Raw genomic sequence first — 7,247 nt, 5'->3', positions numbered from 1 at the left:
TCAGATTACATGGAGAGGGAGACCTGATCCTAGATCATAATGAATCAGATTACATGGAGAGGGGGACCTGATCCTAGATCATAATGAACCAGATTACATGGAGAGGGGGACCTGATCCTAGATCAGAATGAACCAGATTACATGGAGAGGGGGACCTGATCCTAGATCATAATTAACCAGATTACAGGGAGAGGGGGGGACCTGATCCTAGATCAGCACTCCAACTCTGGGACACTGCCTGTATAAAACCGAACACGGAGTTGTAAAGTCTAGTTACAGCAGGTGTTTACTGCCATCTAGTGGCAGATACCAATATAACACTTTATTATCAGGGTGGGGAGGCGGCTGAGCTGAAACAGAAAGTAAAGTTGTTCTTTTGTTCAGGATCCATTTTGAGACGACAGAGCAGAAAAGACTACATGGAGATTATTGAAAAATAAAGTAAGTATTTCTGAACAATAATCTATTCTAATGGACAGAGTACGTGCATGAATACCTGGAATGAGATATTACTAGTTAGTAGAACTGCTACTTGAGCTGAGTTGCTGACAGACAGCAGTTTCAAAGTGTAAACTAATCAGTAGTCCTACATGTTATCAGTAAAACGTCTGGTAAAGATGGTGGAGGAGCTTTTCAATGATATGGTTTCATGTTTATCTCAGGGTTCCTCCATCCTTTTGTTCTTACCAGCACTTACATACCTGATTCAACTAATCATCACATATTTTAAAATAATTTAATATTCGAGGCATACAAATTAACATTCTCAAATTAAAACCTTTTGGGTTTGTAGGCCTGCTTACAATTATTAAAGTCCTACAGTAACTCACATCTTGGAGAAAAAAACACAGCTAAACTTGGTTTCGAGTAAATTATATGTTTATCTATAATAATGTAAGAGAGATGAAGAAACTTGAAGAAACGCGTCTGGGATTAGAACTCTGTGTCTCTGCTACAGTAGGAGGATCGTTTTGCATGGCCCGGTGCTACAGGTGAGTGGACATTTATTTTATGGACCAATGGAATGGTCTAAAATGCTCAAACTCTGCTCCCCGGGGAGCCGGGCAATGCAACTAATTCACTCAGTGACTGTTACTTTATTTCCTGATATGAAATTGAAAGTAATTTTGTAGCCGACGCAGTTCCAGAATGTCTGTTGAAACTGTGTCTCATATGGAACGTTAGAACAGTGGTGGAAACAGAACTCAATTCCAGAATGTCTGTTGAAACTGTGTCTCATATGGAACGTTAGAACAGTGGTGGAAACAGAACTCAGTTCCAGAATGTCTGTTGAAACTGTGTCTCATATGGAACGTTAGAACAGTGGTGGAAACAGAACTCAGTTCCAGAATGTCTGTTGAAACTGTGTCTCATATGGAACGTTAGAACAGTGGTGGAAACAGAACTCAGTTCCAGAATGTCTGTTGAAACTGTGTCTCATATGGAACGTTAGAACAGTGGTGGAAACAGAACTCAGTTCCAGAATGTCTGTTGAAACTGTGTCTCATATGGAACGTTAGAACAGTGGTGGAAACAGAACTCAGTTCCAGAATGTCTGTTGAAACTGTGTCTCATATGGAACATTAGAACAGTGGTGGAAACAGAACTCAGTTCTCAAACTGGAGTAAAAGTAAAGATTCCTTCATAGAAAATTACTCAATTAAAAGTGAAAGTCACACAGTAAAATAATACTTCAGGAAAAGTCTAAAAGTATTTGGTTTGAAATATACTTAAGCATCAAAAGTAAAAAATAAAGTAGTAATAATTTTAAATTCATTTTATTAAGCAAACCAGACAGCACAATGTTCTTGTTATTTTAATTCATGGATTGCCAGGGTCACTTTCCAACACTCAGACATCATTTAAAAACAAAGCATTTGTGTTTAGTGAGTCTGCCAGATAAGATGCAGTAGGGAAGACCAGGGATGTTCTCTTGACAATTTTCTGTTCTGCTTGGCATTCAAAATGTAACGAGTACTTTTGGGTGTCAGGGAAAATGTTCGGACTAAAAAGTACATAATTTTCTTTATGACTGTAGTAAAAGTAAAACTAAAAGTTGTTAAAAATATAAATAGTAAAGTACAGATACCCCAAAAAAACTACTTAAGTTGTACTTTAAAGTATTTTACTGAAGTACTTCACACCACTGCATTAGAAGACAGATAAATGTGTTGATTTGAAGGAAAGACGGGCAGATTCTGGTAGGTCGGCTACCAACTATTATAAAGTTAGGTCGTCGTCAGACATTCAACAGTCACAGTAGGTTTGAGCTACAGTCTGATCACTAATCATGCCGACCAACCTGATGGTCTCTGTTGGAAATGTTGTGAAAAGTATCTGGCTTAGTTTATACATATCTGGCATTACTCATCTCATATGTAGATACTGTATTCTATACTATTCTACTGTATCTTAGTCTATGCATTACTCATCTCATATGTATATACTGTATTCTATACTATTCTACTGTATCTTAGTCTATGCATTACTCATCTCATATGTATATACTGTATTCTATACTATTATACTGTATCTTAGTCTATGCATTACTCATCTCATATGTAGATGAGTGGTCCTTCTGTAGCTCAGTTGGTAGAGCATGGCGCTTGTAACGCCAGGGTAGTGGGTTCGATCCCCGGGACCACCCATACGTAGAATGTATGGACACATGACTGTAAGTCGCTTTGGATAAAAGCGTCTGCTAAATGGCATATATTATTATATTATTATTATTAATATTATTATTATTATATTATTATAGATACTGTATTCTATACTATTCTACTGTATCTTATTCTGCATTACTCATCTCATATGTAGATACTGTATTCTATACTATTCTACTGTATCTTAGTTTATGCATTACTCATCTCATATGTATATACTGTATTCTATACTATTCTACTGTATCTTAGTCTGCATTACTCATCTCATATGTATATACTCTATTCTATACTATTCTACTGTATCTTAGTCTATGCATTACTCATCTCATATGTATATACTGTATTCTATACTATTCTACTGTACCTTAGTCTATGCATTACTCATCTCATATGTAGATACTCTATTCTATACTATTCTACTGTATCTTAGTCTATGCATTACTCATCTCATATGTATATACTGTATTCTATACTATTCTACTGTATCTTAGTCTATGCCGCTCTGACATTGTGACCAATAACATTTGATTTGATTTAGATTAGGCTACATACACTACATGACCAAAAGTATGTGGACACTTGCTAGTCGAACATCTCATTCCAAAATCACAGGCATAACCATGGAGCTGGTCCCCCCTTTGCTGCTATAACAGCCTCCACTCTTCTGGGAAGGCTTTCCACTAGATGTTGGAACATTGCTGCTATAACAGCCTCCACTCTTCTGGGAAGACTTTCCACTAGATGTTGGAACATTGCTGCTATAACAGCCTCCACTCTTCCGGGAAGACTTTCCACTAGATGTTGGAACATTGCTGCTATAACAGCCTCCACTCTTCTGGGAAGACTTTCCACTAGATGTTGGAACATTGCTGCTATAACAGCCTCCACTCTTCTGGGAAGACTTTCCACTAGATGTTGGAACATTGCTGCTATAACAGCCTCCACTCTTCTGGGAAGACTTTCCACTAGATGTTGGAACATTGCTGCTATAACAGCCTCCAGTATTCTGGGAAGACTTTCCACTAGATGTTGGAACATTGCTGCTATAACAGCCTCCACTCTTCTGGGAAGACTTTCCACTAGATGTTGGAACATTGCTGCTATAACAGCCTCCAGTCTTCTGGGAAGACTTTCCACTAGATGTTGGAACATTGCTGCGGGGACTTGCTTCCATTCAGCAACAAGAGCATTAGGGAGGTCGGGCACTGATGTTGGGTGATTGGGCCTGGCTCGCAGTCGGCATTCCAATTCATCCCAAAGGTGTTCAATGGGGTTGAGTTCAGGGCTCTGTGCAGGCCAGTCAAGTTCTTCCACACCGATCTCGACAAGCCATTACTGTATGGACCTCGCTTTGTGCATGGCGACATTGTCATGCTGAAACTGGAAAGGGCCTTCCCCAAACTGCACAAGACAATTTTCCTCCGCCACCAAACTTTACAGTTGGCACAATGCATTCGGGCAGAAAGCGTTTTCCTGGCATCCACCAAACCCAGATTCCACTGCTCCAGAGTCCAATGGCAGCGAGCTTTACACCACTCAAGCCGATGCTTGGCATTGCGCAAGGTGATCTTGTGTGCGGCTGCTTGGCCATAGAAACCCATTTCATGAAGCTCCGGACTAACAGTTATTTTGCTGACATTGCAGTTTGGAACTCGTTATTGAGTGTTGCAACCGAGGACAGACCATTTTTATGTGCTTCAGCACTTGGCGGGCCCGTTCTCTGAGCTTGAGTGGCCTACCACTTCACTGTTGAGCCGTTGTTGCTCCAAGACGTTTCCACTTCACAATAACAGCACTTACAGTTGACCGGGGCAGCTCTATCAGGGCAGGAATTTGACAAACTGACATGTTGGAAAGGTGGCATCCTATGACAGTGCCACGTTGAAAGGCACTGAGATCTTCAGTTAGGTCATTCTACTGCCAATGTTTGTTTATGGAGATTGCATGGCTGGCTGTCTGACTTTATACACCTGTCAGCAACAGGTGTGGCTGAAATAGAATCGACTAATTTGAAGGGGTGTCCACATATGTTTGCATATACAGTGTAGATTCTCTGTCCTGCTACTGGTAGGACTATAACATTATGTGAGCTGATCTGAACAGGTTTAGGCTGGTCATCGATGACATGTAGGCTATATCTGAGGTATAGACTTTCATCTGCATATCACTAACAACCCACTACTATACATTATAACCTAGTCTACTTTACATAATATAACATCTACATATCACTAACAACCCACTACTATACATTATAACCTAGCCTACTTTACATAATATAAAATCTCTCACTTGTTGCAAAAAACCTTTCTGAATGGATCAATCAAATCAAATGAAATGTATTTATATAGCCCTTCGTACATCAGCTGATATCTCAAAGTGCTATACAGAAACCCAGCCTAAAACGCCAAACAGCAAGCAATGCAGGTGTAGAAGCACGGTGGCTAGGAAAAACTCCTTAGAAAGGCCAAAACCTAGGAAGAAACCTAGAGAAGAACCAGGCTATGTGGGGTGGCCAGTCCTCTTCTGGCTGTGCCGGGTGGAGATTATAACAGAACATGGCCATATCTCAAAGTGCTGTAGAAACCCAGCCTAAAACGCCAAACAGGCCAAGATGTTCAAATGTTCATAAATGACCAGCATGGTCGAATAATAATAAGGCAGAACAGTTGAAACTGGAGCAGCAGCACAGTCAGGTGGACTGGGGACAGCAAGGAGTCATCATGTCAGGTAGTCCTGGGGCATGGTCCTAGGGCTCAGGTCCTCCGAGAGAGAGAAAGAAAGAGAGAATTAGAGAGAGCATATTTGGGGTGGCCAGTCCTCTTCTGGCTGTGCCCGGTGGAGATTATAACAGAACATGGCCAAGATGTTGAAATGTTCATAAATGACCAGTATGGTTGAATAATAATAAGGCAGAACAGTTGAAACTGAAATCAATAATTTCCCCCCTCAGATCAATAATGTCTGTTTTAGCCCTTCTGTCTACATTCTCAGATTAGTTTAGAAAATAACAGATTGAAAGACAATAAATAGCCACTTTTGATTAATACAAATAATTGTGAGACATGGCCTTGTGTTGCTGTACTGTCTATAACTACCTTAACAAACAGTGACTTATTATTATTATTGACAGTTACCATGGAGATGAAATGTCACAACTACATATTCATGTGATGCATTAAATCACCTGGCTGTTTCTATGTCTGTTAGTAAATGTTTTATTTTTCAAAGAGATAATGAATACATGAGAACAATAATTAGTTGTCACTGTGTTAATCACAACCAAAATGCTGGATCTCTGTTTAGGGGTCAGTGCTCTAAAATGAGTCTCTCCGGGAAGAGAGAGGAGGGGGGCCCTGCCTCTAAAATTCATCTCTCTGAGGGACATGACACCAAAGCTAAGAGGTAAGATGATAATTTTATGAATAATTTATAAAGTTTATTTCCAAAATAAATAGCTATCTTAAGATGAATGCACTTACTGTAAATCGTTCTGGATAAGAGCATCTGCTAAATCAGGGGTTCTCAATCCGGGGTCTGTGGAGGTACTGCAGGGGTTCTCAATCTGGGGTCTGTGGAGGTACTGCAGGGGTTCTCAATCCGGGGTCTGGGGAGGTACTGCAGGGGTTCCTCGCCACCCTGACTGTACTCGTTGCAATGTCAGACATTTGATAGAATTTCCACATGACACAACCACTTTGCCTTCTCTTAATTATTGACTAATATAATGGAATGCATCTTTTAACCAATTGTGATGGTTGTTACCAGCAGAATATTGACAATATAACTGTTACATCAACACACTCTTCACACCCGTTTAACAACTCTAAATAGCTTTGGCATAGTAGGCATCAAGTCCCTTGCCAATAATGTTGCCTACAACGTTGCAACAATGTTCATTTTCGTTGAACACATATTACACCCCAGATACTTTCAATTGCCCAATTTATATCCATGCACAATTTAGGATTATTATTTAACAACATGATGTTTTGCTCCAAAGGGAGAACTTGAAATAACATGATGTAGATAATTAAATCATCAAAAGAAAGACAGGTTTAGAAAACAAGGTTCCTTATAAAAAAGGATTCTATCACTTCCTTAAAATATGAAATCAATAAAAGTTAGATATATTTTTGGGTTCAGTGAAGAAGAACCTCTAGAGTTCTGATCAACAAAGGTTTATGTTTTGAGGATGTGAACCCAGCAGCCCTCCAGTGGTCAGATCAATTCCACCTGTTTTTTCCAGCGCCTGGCCCGGGATTCGAACCAGCCACCTTTCGGTCACAGCTCCAACTCCAACATGAGTTAATCTTCAGAAATAAGCATGAGTTAATCTGCCAAAATGAAGACAAAATGCTCTGCAGACACACATGGTATCACTTGTTATACATAATTATTATACATAAATCATTGCCAAAAGCACAAGACATACTGTTGCATGTAGATCTATATTATTAATGGATTGATCACATAGAAATATAAAAAAACATTATTTTTAACAATTACATGTGGCTCAGGAACCACTGACTCACTGCATTATTCTATAGTATTATCAAGACACCTGCTGTTAACTCTTAA

At 39.5% G+C, this 7,247-nt stretch overlaps 1 long non-coding RNA gene across 1 annotated transcript; it reads left to right on the top strand.

Moving 5' to 3' along the window:
* The first annotated feature begins 324 nt into the window (after positions 1-324).
* On the top strand, positions 325-7,241 carry LOC127920735 (uncharacterized). The gene is made up of 3 exons (XR_008107173.1): positions 325-441; positions 5,973-6,071; positions 6,916-7,241. It is a non-coding gene; the product is annotated as an uncharacterized LOC127920735 (long non-coding RNA).
* The last annotated feature ends 6 nt before the right edge of the window (positions 7,242-7,247 follow it).

Source organism: Oncorhynchus keta, unplaced genomic scaffold (assembly GCF_023373465.1).
Source record: "Oncorhynchus keta strain PuntledgeMale-10-30-2019 unplaced genomic scaffold, Oket_V2 Un_contig_20428_pilon_pilon, whole genome shotgun sequence".
In the NCBI taxonomy this organism is placed as follows: domain Eukaryota; kingdom Metazoa; phylum Chordata; class Actinopteri; order Salmoniformes; family Salmonidae; genus Oncorhynchus; species Oncorhynchus keta.
Note: the sequence above shows the minus strand (reverse complement) of the source record. Positions and strands in the feature narration are given on the sequence as shown.